General features: G+C 49.3%; 1 long non-coding RNA gene across 2 annotated transcripts; it reads left to right on the top strand.

The window, feature by feature from the left end:
• Window positions 1-4,382: 4,382 nt before the first annotated feature.
• Window positions 4,383-10,553, top strand: LOC128778837 (uncharacterized). Of its 2 annotated transcripts, XR_008424619.1 has the most exons (3): window positions 4,383-6,577; window positions 6,873-6,982; window positions 7,122-10,553. It is a non-coding gene; the product is annotated as an uncharacterized LOC128778837 (long non-coding RNA). The 2 variants fall into 2 exon arrangements; XR_008424618.1 differs by having other exon boundaries at window positions 4,383-6,982.
• Window positions 10,554-14,328: the final 3,775 nt, after the last annotated feature.

The following is a 14,328-nucleotide window of genomic DNA, read 5'->3' as shown; positions in this document are numbered from 1 at the left end:
GAGGTCGCACCGGCCAGGGGTCCCCGGGAGCGGGCACGGGCCACAGGGAACGTCCAGTTAACAGGCAGCCCTAGTAAAGGGGCTGTGGGCTGCGGGCCCTCACTGCGCCTAAAGACCTGCACGGTCAGAGCTGGAAACGACTTAAAGGATCGGCCAGGCAGCAGTGAAGAAACGAGGGAAGTACATGAGTCCAGGTCACGAAATTTGCCAGGGAGGAATAAATCAGACCTTGTCTGTTCCCTACGCAGGACCCAGTAATAGTTTCCCTACCTCTTGGGAGAAAGTGGGAGCTCCTGAAGATGGTCTCCAGGCCCTCCAGCTCCATCTACCCCTGCTTATTCTCCAATACACCCTACCCCCCCTCTTTCTACTTGGTTCTACCCCATCTTAGACTTTGCACATGCGGCTTCACGACCCCAGCCTCTCCGGGGCCCCAGCCTCTGCTGGCTGACTCCTGCTCAACGTTTAGACTTTGGCTTACACGCCATTTCCCCTGGAAAACTTCCCGTGCTTTCCCTGTGCTCCTCACATGGAACCCTACACAGCACATGCTGGGGGTAGACCCCACGCACCACCCTGTTTGTTCACTCCTGTAGTCCTCTTCTCGGCCCAGATTGTGAAAGGCCTACAGTAAGTCCACGTTCATATTATGTCCCCGGCATCTAGGCCAGTCTTGGGCCCAAGATCGGGACTCCATAAATATGTGATGAATGAATGGGCCAGAGCTAGCTTATCTAAGGCCCCAGCCTCTGGACCTGTGTACTTTTCACTACATTGCCCTTTGGCCCTTTCACTCTTGTAACTAAAATAACCAGATTTATGGTATAGAAGGGCCTATGATATAGGGCACAGGAGGGGAAACCAAGTGTCCAAATGAAAGTCACTTCTTGGCAGAATTATCACGTTCTTTGCTTCGGCGGCAAGGAGAAAAACTTCCAACGGCGTGTTGGAACGTGATGTTCTCCCAATCTCTGTATTCCAAATGGTCAGTTCTAACTTACTATTCTGGTTATTCTACTTAGAGAAATGACGTCGCCAAACAGAGATTTCAAACCACGTTCCTACAGTTTGGCAGAAGTGTTCCGGGGGCCCAATGTGCCCACTTCAATCCGAGCAGCACCATTTTTATTTAGGTCTTTCTTGGGGGGGGGGGGGGGGGGGAAGAGCCAAGATTCCTCTTAATGCTTCATGAAAGTTTTGAGTCCACGGCACCAAAGGATTGTGATGTAGAGGAGCTCAAAAGCTGTGAACAATCATTAACAGCTAATCATTTCAAAGGGCTATAGCCTATGTTCTCAGTAAAGTACGTATCACAACTAGCCAACGTGCCAACCTGCCAACCTATTGACCCACCGAGCCCCATTCCTTTCCTTTTATATGGAGTCTGTTCCCTGCTACCCAATGGGGAGTCTGATGTTTAATGGATATAGCAAGGAACTGGGAGGTATTTTTTCAGATTTTGTTGGATTTACACAAGGAGTTGCTATGTTACTTCTTTTGTGTCCTTTATTTTTATTTTTTAAGCTTATCTGTTTATTTTGAGAGAGAGGGAGTGGGAGAGGGGCAGGGAGAGAGAGAACCCCAAGTAGGCTCGGTGCTGTGAGCACAGAGCCCAACTTGGGGCTCGAACTCACAAACTGTGAGATCATGACCTGAGCCAAAATCAAGCATCACGGGCACCTGGATGGCTCAGTCGGTGGCATCTGACTTCCACTCAGGTCATGATATCACGGTTCGTGGGTTTGAGCCCTATGTCAGACTCTGTGCTGACAGCTCAGAAGCGTGGAGCCTACTTCAGATTTGTGTCTCCCTCCCTCTCTGCCCCTCTCCCACTTGCTCTCTCTCCCTCTCTCTCTCTCTCTCTCAAAAATAAATAAACATTAAAAAAAAAAAAAAAGAGCCAGAGGCTTAACCGGCTGAGTCACCCAGGCACCCCTCTTATTTATTTATTTATTTATTTATTTATTTATTTATCTATATTACTGGGGCATTTATTTTTTGTTCTTATATATATATACTTTTCTTTGATGGCCAAGAGAAGTAAGAATTAGTGAAATTCGGCTTCCAAAGATTTTGCTATCCATACATGAAAGTTGCTCACCGGATAATTTTCTTTTTCGCCTTATTTTATTTACTTTGATTTAATTATTTTAGAGAGGGGGAGAAGGAGACAAAGAGAATCTTAGGCAATCTCCAACTCTTGATTTTGATTCAGGTCATGATCCCAGGGTCCTGAGATCGAGCCCTGAGTTGGGCTCTGTGCTGAGTGTGGATCTTGCTTGGGATTCTCTCTCTCTCTTTCTCTCTCTTTCTCTCTAAAGAAAAGAAAAAAGTCAGATGCTCAACCAACTGAGTCACCCAAGTGCTCTGCTCTGTTACTTACTTGAAGAAAAAGGGACAGTTGGGTATTTCATATTTCTCTTTAAAAAAAACCTTTTTTGATTAAAGCTCTAAATTTTTTTTTTCTTAAGTGCCCCTTCCACCCCCAAAGATGTCCAGGTCCTAGTCCCTGGAACCTGTGAATGTTACCTTACACGGCAAGAGAAATTTTACAGATGTGATTATGTTAAAGATCTTCAGGAGATTATCCTGGATTATCCACATGGGCCTATTGTAATCAAAAGAAGGTTTTATAAGCAGGAGGTAAGAGAGTCAGAGTCAGAGCTGTGTCAGTGGAAACAGAGGTTGGAGTGACACAGTGCGAGAAAGACTTAGCTGAATACTGATGGCTTTGAGGCTGGAGGAAGGGTCCGGAAACCGAGGACTGCAGGTGTCCTCCAAGAGGTAGAAAAAGGCAAGGAAACAGATTCTCCCCTGGAGCTTCCAGAAGGAACACAATCCTGCCGATTCCTTGATTCTAGGCCAGGGAGTCACATTTGGAATTCTGACCTCCAGAAGCGTAAGATAGTAAATTTGTGTTATTTCAAGCTGCCAGAGTTGCGGTAATGTGTTAACAGCAACAATAGGAAATTAATGCACGACCCCTCCCGGGAAAAAAGAAAATCCTGCTGTAGACCCACATTCATAGAAGGGGATGAACTGGGGAGAGGAGACAACTGGGCAAGAGCTGTTAAGAAGACAAGGGGCTCCTGCAACGCGGGTAAGAATGTCAGAGGCTACCCACGTGTGTGATGTATACGTAGGTTCTTTCTTATTCCAACATGGGTATGAGCTGGCGCCACGGAGATATACGGCGCAGTACTTGCCTGTGGCTGCATCTTCTATTTTAACTATTTGTGTAGCCCTTTTTATTTCCCCTGCCAGCCTGCGCTTTTCCGTGATGGCATTCCTCGTTAGGTCCTGGTCCTTTCCTCTGCCTTGTATGAATAACCCCGCCTTGCATTTATGAGGCATCTGCCACTTCCCCAAGCTTTTCTGCAGCCATTCCCCATTTTGAGCCCTACCACAACTCTCGTGGGGTCGGGCAAGGCCACGAGTAGTGTTACCAATATATTTCACTGTCTCACGCAAGTTCTCCAACACCCAGGCCCTTCTGTCCCCGGTAGCCCACCCATTTTCTCTGCAAGGTGAACTCTAGGCCAGGGGTGAGAATGTGGAGGTGCTGTGGGCCTGGAGGGGTCCTGAGACTGTGAGCTCAGGGCCACCCAGAGTTACTGTGTGCAACTCCTTGGGCTTCTAATCTCTGAACCTGGAAGAAAAATGCTTTTGCCCAGCTTGGGGGCGGGGGGGTGGCGGGGAACTGCACCACGGTGAAACCTTTTTCACTGTTCTTCTCAAGGACGTGGAGTAATTGGATAGGAAGAAAAGAGGTCAACCCCTGGTTCCGGGCGGGGGAGGGCAGGTAGGCCAGGCTGACTGTCAGGGGTCCCCAGTCTGAGCCCCCTCCTCATCCCCAACTGTCCTACAGAGGCTCTACTGTGAAGGCAGGCAGGAGGGATAGGCATGCTTCTGGTCCGGGTTTCAGGGCCTGGCGGAAGGGAGCGTCAGAAGAGAGCGGTACCCATAATTCTTTGCATGCCATCCACATCCTCCCAGAGACAGCGGTGTCTCTGGTTAGAGACGGTTTCGGGCCATAGGTCCCCATATATCAGGGGTCTAAGCTTGCCCTGAAGCTTGCAAGTCACTTTGCCTGGATCGCACTTCCTCTGCAGAATGTGGGTAACACCTATCCTGCAAATCGCTGGAGGATAAAAATAATACATGGAAAATAGGAAGCACTCAAATGACAGCTCTATTATTTACAGCCAAACAAACCGAGAGGGGAAGTGGATTTCTCAAAGTTGGGCAGCTGATAAACGGAATCAAGACCCCATCTTCAACCCAAGTCTTCAGTTTCTCATCCAAAGGCCCTCCACTTCCCACAACCATCTGTGGCCCGGCGTGGGACAACCACCCTGCCCCCCCCCCCCCCCCAAGACAAATCTTCCCAGCTCGGCTCACACAGAGAGAGCAGCAGGGGCTGCTTCTGCGCGCGGCCCCCACCCAGAACCCGCTGGAAGCTGAGCGCCGCACAGCTGCACACAACTGGCAACCCTCCCGGCTGGATCCCCGAAGGGCGGCGCCGCGACCCGAAACCTCTGCGCGGGGAGACGTCAGGGCGGCCGCGTGCGTCTCCTCCCTCCGGCCGCTGTCCCGACCGCCGCCCCGGAGCACAGGGGCACTGAGCCCGCGGTCAGGGCGGACCCCGGAGCGGCGCCAGGCACAGCCTGGCTGGCGAAGCTCCCCGCGCGCCTCCGCTCCCGGGTGCGAGCGCTTCGAGCCGGGGCAGCCTGGGGCAGCGGGGAGTAACCGGGAGCGCACGGAGCCAGGGCGCACGCACATCTGCAAACCCGTCCGCAAAGCTCTCCCTCTGCAAGCGTGTCGGGTTCGCGCGAAGGCCGGGCGGGAGGAACCCGGGGCGGCCGGGGGAGGCCTCGCGAAGTCGGCCCGGGGCGGCCGGGAGGCGACGGGAGAGGGGCCTGGCCCGCCGCCTGCAGGGTTCAGACGGGGCCAAGGAAGCCAAAAGCCGGCCGGCTCGCGCCAGCGCCAGGAGCCAAGGCTGACGCGGGGTGCTGAATAATGTTTGGCCGGCGGGCGCAGCCCCCGGGCTCGGCGGGGACGCGCGCAAGGGGCGGGCGGCCTCCCTCGGCGCCTCTGCCCCGAGCCCGCGCAGCACGCTCCGCTGCGGGAGCGCTCCCGTCCCGGGCCCTGCCACCGCCGCGTCGGCCCCGAGGGCGGGCAGCAGGCGATTCCAACCCCACTCGGCCCCTCGGGTCTCCCTGTTCTGGCGCGTGCCGGGGATCCCTGAGCAGATCGTGGGAGGACAGGAAATGCGGTCCCACTCCCCACGAAAGCAGTCCACCCGCCCCGCGCATGTTCCCAGGCGGGACAGCCCTGGGGCCCAGCGCTGAGATGGCTTGCGCGCAGAACTTCCTGAAAGTGAGCACCTGCTTTGGGAAGATGACAAGAACGGGGAACCCTGAAACTCAGCTGTGCTGAGCCCCTGAAACTCACCTGTCGTGAGCCACAAAGGGGCCTCACACAGCCCTGTTATCCCCTTACTGTCATTAACAAGACTGTAAACATAAACAGGTTTGTATTTTACCTGGGCGCTTTCAACCCATCTTTCCTTGTTATCCTTACAGCAACCCTGTGACGCAGACAGAGCTGGTACCTATTCATTTTACAGGTGAGAAGTCGTAGGAGTGAGAAAGACCTGAGTTTCTGTGCCCATTTGCCCAGCCGAGCTCTGTCAACCAAAGGCTGACCCCCTTCTCCCTCTCTCTCTCCCTCTCTCTCTTTCTCCTTCCCTCAGCGGGAAGCCACATTTCCACCCCCTGCAACATTCTTGAAGACGGTGGCCTCTATTTCTCTGAGAATTAGGCCTTCTAGTCTTCTGCTGCCTGGAGAGGTGGTGATAGCAAGTGATGACGAAGCAGGTTCTCCTTACAGCAGGACACATTCTGTGAGTGGCCTTCTTCATGCTTTCCTTCCAGCTGCAAGGAGGATCAGCACTCCTTGCCCTGGGCAAGTAGTTCTCAAAGTCTAGTCCTCAGACTGGCAGCCGGAGCGCCACCCAGGAACTTGTAAGAAGTCCATTCGCAACCTCTGCTCCACCCCAGACCTCCTGAATCGGACACTCTGGAGGCGGAGCCCAGCAATTTTGTTTTAAGGAACCATCCAGTGGATTCTGTGATACATGCTGAAGTTCTGGGAACCACTGTTCTAGAAAAACCTCTGCAGAAGCAGACTCCGAATCCAAGAGCCTGACTGCCGCACTGCTGAGGAGGTCCGAGAAGGCAAGAAATGAACTGGTCCGGCGATCGGCAGCAGTGTGATGGGTCCATTCCTCAGATTCTCTGTTAACTCTGTGTGTGTGTGTGTGTGTGTGTGTGTGTGCGCGCGCGTGCATATGTGGGTAAACCTTTGGGGCCACATAAGAGATGGGAAAGAAATGGGGTCTTTCAGGGCGCCACACAATACTGCGTTCACACACCCACTCGACTCACACACTGAGTGTTCCTGCTGTGGACCAGTCCCTCAACTTGCTAAGGATGATCTGGATGTTCACTGATTCTTTGAGTTGGAAGAAACAGGTGCAACCAGGTCATGTCACGCAGTGGAACAGCATTGCTAGGTACGAGGAAACACGTGAAATGGACACCATTGTTTCGTTCTCCCTGGCTGACAGGAAGCTGACCCTGACTCAGTTGAAGGGTAGAGCCAGGCTGTGTTTCCGGGAAGGGAGGGAGGGGGAGGGGGGGGGCAGGCTGCACTCCTCCCAGCTGGCCCCAGTGCTTAATGTAGGGACGGGTACCAGGTATGATTCCAACCAGTGACGGAGCAGGGAAGCTTGCTGGGGAGCGGTTGGAAAATTTTCCTCCCTGTCTGACAGGGTCACAAGAAACATGCATTTCCTTTTTTATCTCTAGGTGCCACTGCCCGGAATCACTACAGTCTTTCTGAAAAGACAGTGACACATTGGACTAGAGGCGCAGGCAGCATATTGAGGGTGGCAGAGAAGAGAGTTAGGAAACACTTGGTATCTTCAGGATGTTGTTCAGCCACCAGGTTCATGGATTTGGAGAGGTGGGGGAGGGGCGCGTTTTGGGATTTTCCTGTTAAATGAGATGGATTATCTTTCTTATCTAGACCGCTTCAAGTGCGGTTTTCTTTTGCAGCCCAAACCTTCCGAATACAACGAGTGAGACCAGAATCTCCCTGCGATACACAAGCAGAAATGCAAGTCCCATGCGGCATCAGAGGGGTTATCAGGAGGACGTTCAGAGGCTCTGACAACGCTAGGCCTTAGATCGGCTGGTGTCCTGCATCTGTCTGTCTCAAGAGTTTCCGGCTCTGTTGCTCACGCTGTCGGTCCCTTTTTGTGTCTGTTGTTTCCACTTTCTGCCGGTTTCCAGGTCAGATTTTCAACAACGAGAACCAGACTCGCCTCGTTGAGCAGCACAGCTTCTGATGGGGAAGGACTTCTCATGTGGGGCCTCCTCCTGGGTCGCTGGTCAGTCTGTGCATTGGCTGTCGTTGAATCAGGGTCCTGCTCCTGGTAAGGAGGGTGGATATGGAACGTGGCCAGCCCCACTCAGCCCGAGGCAGAGGCCGTGGGCTGGGAAGCCTCCCTGACAAGTAAACAAGGCCCTTGGCAGGTACTGAGACTGACTTGCCACCACAGCCTTCTTGGGGAACAATGAAATGGCAGCGCTGAGCCAACCAGGGTCAGAGCAAAGGAATCCACTCCAACCACAACCCCCCTCCGCTGTTGATCTGTCATACACCCGACAGTCCGGGGGGGTCTGGCCAAAACGTGTGCCTGGGTGCCTCGATCTGCCTCCAGACGCACAGTCGAACTGCTCAGAGACTATCCCCACCCCGGTGGGTCCCCGCAGGAAGGAGGCGCCCTTGCTGCCCGCCCCGAACGCGCACACCACACATGATTTTTCCATATGGCACTTTATGGCAACTGTCTGCAGGGTTGCTTTGTGGTGTGCCGCATCAGGAAAGCCTTCGCGGTGCCGCCTTGCGCTGGGATGTGCCCGCAGCCGCCGCGCTGACGGAACTGAGAGTCGAAGGGACAGCAAACGACCGCAGCAGAACGTTTCCTAAAGCCACGCTTTAAAAAAGCATAGGGGATACCGGCAACAAGGAGCCCAAGTGTGAGAGCACGACCTCGCTTCCGCTGTGTTTATGGCATCCTGATCGGACGTGTGTTATTCTTTCCTTGAGAGCAAGCAATCACAGGAACGGAAGAGGCGCAAACTGAGTGTTTCTGTCACTTGTTAGTTCTCTATCCTCAGGCGAGTTGTTTGAACTTTCTGAGCTTCAATGTCTTCGTTGGTAAAATGCGCCTAATACTCCTTCCCTCGCAGGCTTGCCGTATTCCTTCTACGCAGTGAGGCACCTGGGAAGATGTTGAACACCTAACGTCATAATATGTTAAAGCTGCAATTCCGAAAGACCCCCTCCCGGGGGCAGGTGGGCTATCGGATGACTTTGAGAGAACCATAGTCTGAATCTCTAGAGCGTGGTATTGACTGAGTCCTGCGATGTCAGAAACGAGCCGTGGCTGGAAAGTGCCAAGTGGATCATGGGATCTTGGGAAGAAGACAGCTTCGCTCATGTTCATCCGACCAGGAAATGGAGAGGAAGCCAAAGTAGCTTCCAGAGCTGAGCCCAGGTGTCATTCATCATTTTACGCTACATGGGAAGTGGGACAGGACCCGGGCCTGACACCAGCTAGGCCTCCGAGGAAAGAATCAGAAGCCACGGTTACCAGTCAGTGAATGATGCCAGGGAAAACCACTCAGGGCATTAGGAGATGGGTCAGGAATAAGAATGGGATTTTTCGGGATTTGGGAGCCAAAGGATCTTCAGGGGAGTGATAAAGATGTTTAGGAATTCTCGGGCCTAGCATCGAGAAAGGTCAACTAGACGTCTGAGAGCACTCAGAAGTCTGGAATGGCTGCCTGAGGCCACACTCGAAGAGGAAATCAGCAGTGAGTGTTGGAGAGATTTTAGGGATCCCTGAAGGCCACACGATAGGAGTACCAGACACTGGTGTTATTTAAGATGGTGGGGAGGAACAGGGCCAATTTTTTCCAGAAGACAAGAGTCTAAGGTGTTTCACTCCACCCCGCCCCCACCCCACCCCTGCACCTCCTGCAAAATCCTCAGAACCGTGAAGAGCCTGGGCCTGACTCCCATCCGTAGGTTACATTAAAATGCCCAGTCGGCCTTAAAATAGGAAGAGTCATCCAGGTGGGTAGGACCTCATCCTAAGAGCCCCTTGGAAGCAGAGAATTTCCTCTAGCTGGTCGCAGAAGGGGAAGTCAGGGATCTCAAGCAGAAGGACTCAAGTCACTACTGATGGCTTGAAGAGGGAAGGGGCCACTTGTCAAGAAATTTGGTGGCTTCTAAGAAAAGTAGCTTTGCTGACTCCCAGAAACAAGAGAGGGATCTCAGTCCTACACCCACAAGGAGCTGAATTCTCCAACAGCAAGAATGAGTGTGGAAATGGATTCCTTCCCAGGGCCCCCAGATGAGGGCCCAGGCTGGTCAACACCTTCACCTTAGCCTTGGGATACTCTGAGTGGGGGACCCGGTCAGATCCAGACCCAGATCCGGAGATAATAAGTGGGTGTTGTTTTCAGCTGTTCAGTTTGTAACGATTTTGTGTGCAACCATTGGACACAAATACAGGTCAATGAAGAACACGTAGCTCAAACTTGAAGACTTAGAAATGTGTCCATCTTTGCCTCGTTTCGACTCTGGTTCTTTCCACCTGTTGTTTACCACTATCTTCTTCAGACTTTTTTTTTTTAATTCACTATCTGATTACTAGGAACCAATAAGAATTTAAATATACATAAGTGCTGATAAAATATAAGAAAAATATGCAAAAAATGTAAAGTCCATACTGTTTCTGCCACTTAGTTTGTGTGGCCTCGGAAAATTTTTTTAGCCTCCTTGTGCCTCAGTTTCTCATCACAAACAGGGTTTATAAAGCTTACTTACTGCATTTAAGTCAGACTCAACTCACACGGTGTATTCCAATGTGGTTTATGAAGTATAAGGCTTTATACAAATGTAAGCAACTGCTTCTGTAAAGCCAAAGCAACCAGCAGGATGCCTGGGGCAGCCGGGCGAGCCAGCGACAGTGAAAATCCCAGCTAGAATTTCTAGACACCTAATAGGAGAACATTAATGAGAAGAGCCCCTTGAAGGAAGTATGGAGGACCATTTGCAAGGACTATTTTTCCTCTTGGCTGTGCTTTCATTCTTCAAGTAAAAAAAGAACAGACTCGGAAGCATGCTAGACTAATTCTCGGTATCACTAATAACAGAGTTTAAAATCCTAGATGAAAAAAAAAGTAATATGATTCCCAGAACGGCCGACCAAGTTGTTTAGAGAGCAAAAGAGAAAAAGGAAGCCGCCCTGTAATACGTTACGTAATGAGGACATTAAACAGAACAAATGAATGAAATCAAACACCTATAAAGCAGAGGAGAAGCAGAAGGACATTTCTTGGGGGAAATGTTATCATTGGTTAAAGATAACACACGCCTGTGCTTCACAATAGGGTGTGAAACGTCTTGCACGGTCAAGAGATGGTTGGGAAGAAAGGCTACAGGCACGGCGTGGCAGCATATGGAAATTCAATCTATAACAAAGAAAATCAGACAAGCGATGGGTGATAAGCACGCCCATGAAGGACAAAAAGACAGATGTAAAAAGCTGATGAGTTCTCCCACTACTAACAGCATCCAAATTAGCAGAATGTTTATTATAAATCAGACTACAATAGCTACACAGAGGAATACTTTGGAGAAGGTTCAGAAGAGGAAGAACCAGCACCAGTGCTATATTTAGTCAACAATACCAACAAAGTGTTTTGTTTCCTGCCTGTTCCATTGTTGATTGACAATGAAGCTGCATTTGAAAAACATGAACCCAGGTAATACGAAAGCACACACATACGTACGCACGCCAGGTAAATCTGTAAATAAATTTACAGGCAGAATTAAAAGCTTTCGCTAGCACACAACATGTTGCAGTCATCCTAGAGAATGGACAAAACTGAGAACCAATTCCGGGAAGTAACCCCATGCCACAGAGGAGCCCCGTGTTTAGGATCTTAAGTGTACTTGAGACTAGAAACGGGCTTGAGTTCAAAGCTTAGCTCCACATTTATCCTTTGGGAGATACTGAGCATTTAAATCAGCCTCTCTGAGCATCAGTTTCTCTGTCTGTAAAATTGAGATAATAGGGGTTTGGAGAGGACTAAGTGGAATGTTACACATAAACGGCTGACATATGGTCAACGATCAAAAATGGTGGCTAATTTTTAAATCAGTAATACCCCTCCAGCTGTAAAGGAGCTCATTAAATAGACTGAGGATCCTTTCCACTTTTAAAGTCTTACAGTTCTACCCTTGTACATTTTGATGGGAATATAAAATGGTGCAGTCGCCGTGGAAAATAGTTTGGAGGTTCCTCACCAAACTAAACATAGACTCAGCCTACAATCGAGCAATTCCAGTCCCAGGTGTTTACTCAAAATAATCCAAAGTAGGGATTTAAACGGTTACTTAGAGCATTTTTCATTAGAACATTTTCTTACAGTAGCCAAAAGGTGGAAACAACCCAGTGTCCATCAACAGATAAGGGATAAACAAAATGTGGTACATAATATAATGGAATATTATTCAGCCATAAAGAGTAATGAAGTTTTGTTACCTGTTACAACATGGATGAACCTTGAAGACTTTATGGTAGATGAAATAAGCCAAAGGCAAAAGAACAAATATTGTATGATTCCATTTATATGAAATACATAGAAACACATAGGAAATTTCATAGAAACAGAAAGTAGAGATTACCGTGGGCTGGGGGAAGAAACAAAGGTGAATTATTACTTAATGGGTACTGAGTTTCTATTTGGAATGATGGAAATGTTTTTGGAAACAGATTGTGGTGATGGTTGCACACCAGTATGAACAAGAATGATGCTACTGAATCGTATACTTAGAAACGGTTAAAATGGCATTTTTTATATATAATAAATTATATATAATTTTCCCACAAAAAAGCGTGGGTCTATCTTTCAGACTCTTCTCCTGTGATACACCAACATCCCAGTTAGAACGATGAATGCCACCTGCCTTTTCCTATTCCCTACAGTCACAAGTGTGGGCTCTCGAGACAGTTCGCCTGGGTTCGAACCCTCCCTCTGTTACTTACTACCTGTGCCATCTGGGGCAAGCCGCTCAAATTGTTTGAGCTTCAGCTTCCTTCTATGTAAAATGGAGATAAAAATAATCCCTACCCCGTAGGCTTGTTTGGAGGAAGCCGTGAGATGCTTACAACGGGGCTGGGATGAAGAAAGTGCTTCTGAAATATAGGTTCTTACGATTCCTTGACAAGGGCCGCTACAGTGGTAGCGGAAGGTGAGAGCATCAGAGTGGGAGTCTAACAGTGCTGGGGCCAAAGTTCCGATTCTGATTTCCCAAGATGCTCCTCCCTGAGGTGGGAAGCCTTGGCTCTTGTCCCCAGCTGATCAGAAGACAACAAAGTACTCCTTGAAGCACTACCCAAGCCCACTCCATCCTTCCTACTGTAGGCAGAGAGATCATTCTAATCTTTCAGTAGAGAGCATCTCACAGCTCTTGAATTCAGTCCCAGCTCCTGAATACCCCTTTCTGCTCTAACTAGGTAGACCTGCTTACTGCCCTGCCTGGAAAGCTCTTACCTTGCCACTTGCCCCAGCTCTCTGCTCCCCATCATTTCGGTTAACACGTGGACATCACCTCTTCCAGGCAGGTTTCTCTGGCTCACCAGGGTTGAGTTAGATGCTTCTCCTATGAGCTCTTTCCACTACCCCTACCATTGCATACTCACTCTGATGTTATTGCCTGTTTTCTTATCGTCTCTTATTAAGCTCCCTATGCTATCAACCTTTTTATCCATAGCACCTAGCATAGTCCCTGCAGTGCCTGGATCATAGAAACACATGCTGGTTGAATGGATGAATAAATTTGAATGGAGGGAAGAATGGCCTGGCATTGGTTCTATAAATTGCGTCGGGTTGTGAGACGGCGATATCAACTTCTATAAGCCTTTGGCCACTTTCAGACCTTTATCAGACCGTTATGGACCCTTGACGTTATGTCAATATTAACGGAACATAGTAAGTGACAGCACAGATCCTAAACAAGGGAGGTGGGCAACTGTTCGTTTTTTAGAAACTTACTGGCCCCTACTGTCTATGTGCAAATAGATTCCTACCTGTGGTTTCAGTCCCTCCACCATCCAAACCTACCTGGTTCTTAACTTTCCTACTTGTACCGGTGGTGGCCCCATCACCTGAGCTAACCAAACTTAAAAATCCTTTCATCTTTGACTCTCCCATAGCCCCTCAGATCTCCACAGTCCCTCAGGCACTCATTTGACCTCCTATCTACACCCACTTTCCCATTCCTACGATCGCTCTTAAAAAGTGCTTTGTGTAAGAACAAAGCTCTGTTAGAGAGTGTTTTCCTCCACTTTGGGAAATCATCAAGGACACCCGGGCCACTCAACGTCATTTAATACGGAACACAGACTTCAGGCTAGTGTCTCATTCTCCAGCACCTTTGGGAAAACAGCGCTGTGAGACTAGTTAGACTCTCAAGGCAGAAACAGCACCAATTTTAAATGGCACCAAATGGGGCAATGACCTAGAACTGCTCCTTTTTTTTTAATCTTCATAATACTAGGAAAATTAGGGGCATGTCCCTCTGCCTTAGGAAACAGGAAGGCTAGCCTTTCTCCTTTGAACCAGCGGCATTGTTTTATTGTCTTTGCCTAGGAAAGGTCTGAAGCAACCATTGAATTTGTACTTTAGCTATTGCCAGAAGGAACATTAATTAATATAAATTACAGCATAATTAAATCACAGAAATAAGTAAGCATTCATCAAAATTTTAAAAAGAACAATTTTATACAATCTTCTCCCACTGGTTAAATGGAATCATTCTGCTATTTAAGCTGCTTTTCCACACTATTACTTATTTGTGGCGCCTAATAGACGCCTTCCTCAGCAAAAAGTACAGAATAATAGAGGAGTTCGCTTTGAGAAGGTATAGACAGGTGGTCACCGCCTAAAGCAGGTTGTCCGATGAAAGCCTTGTTCTCCCAAGCAGTCCTATCACTGTCGCCCTCTGTCGAGAACAGGGTCTCCTCACTCAGGGATGCTTATATGTGACCTTTGATCTCCCTGGGCTTTCAACTTCCTCTTGGAAGATTGTAGATGATAATGGTGTCTCCTTCATCGAGCTATTTGGAACGGTGCCCAGACATCATTCAAGCATTATTCCAAGCTGTTCCCCTGCCCCATC

The sequence above is a fragment of the Panthera pardus genome, unplaced genomic scaffold (genome assembly GCF_024362965.1).
Source record: "Panthera pardus isolate Hobbes unplaced genomic scaffold, ASM2436296v1 HiC_scaffold_21, whole genome shotgun sequence".
In the NCBI taxonomy this organism is placed as follows: domain Eukaryota; kingdom Metazoa; phylum Chordata; class Mammalia; order Carnivora; family Felidae; genus Panthera; species Panthera pardus.
The sequence above is the reverse complement of the archived record's forward strand: the minus strand, read 5'-3'. Positions and strand labels throughout refer to the sequence as shown.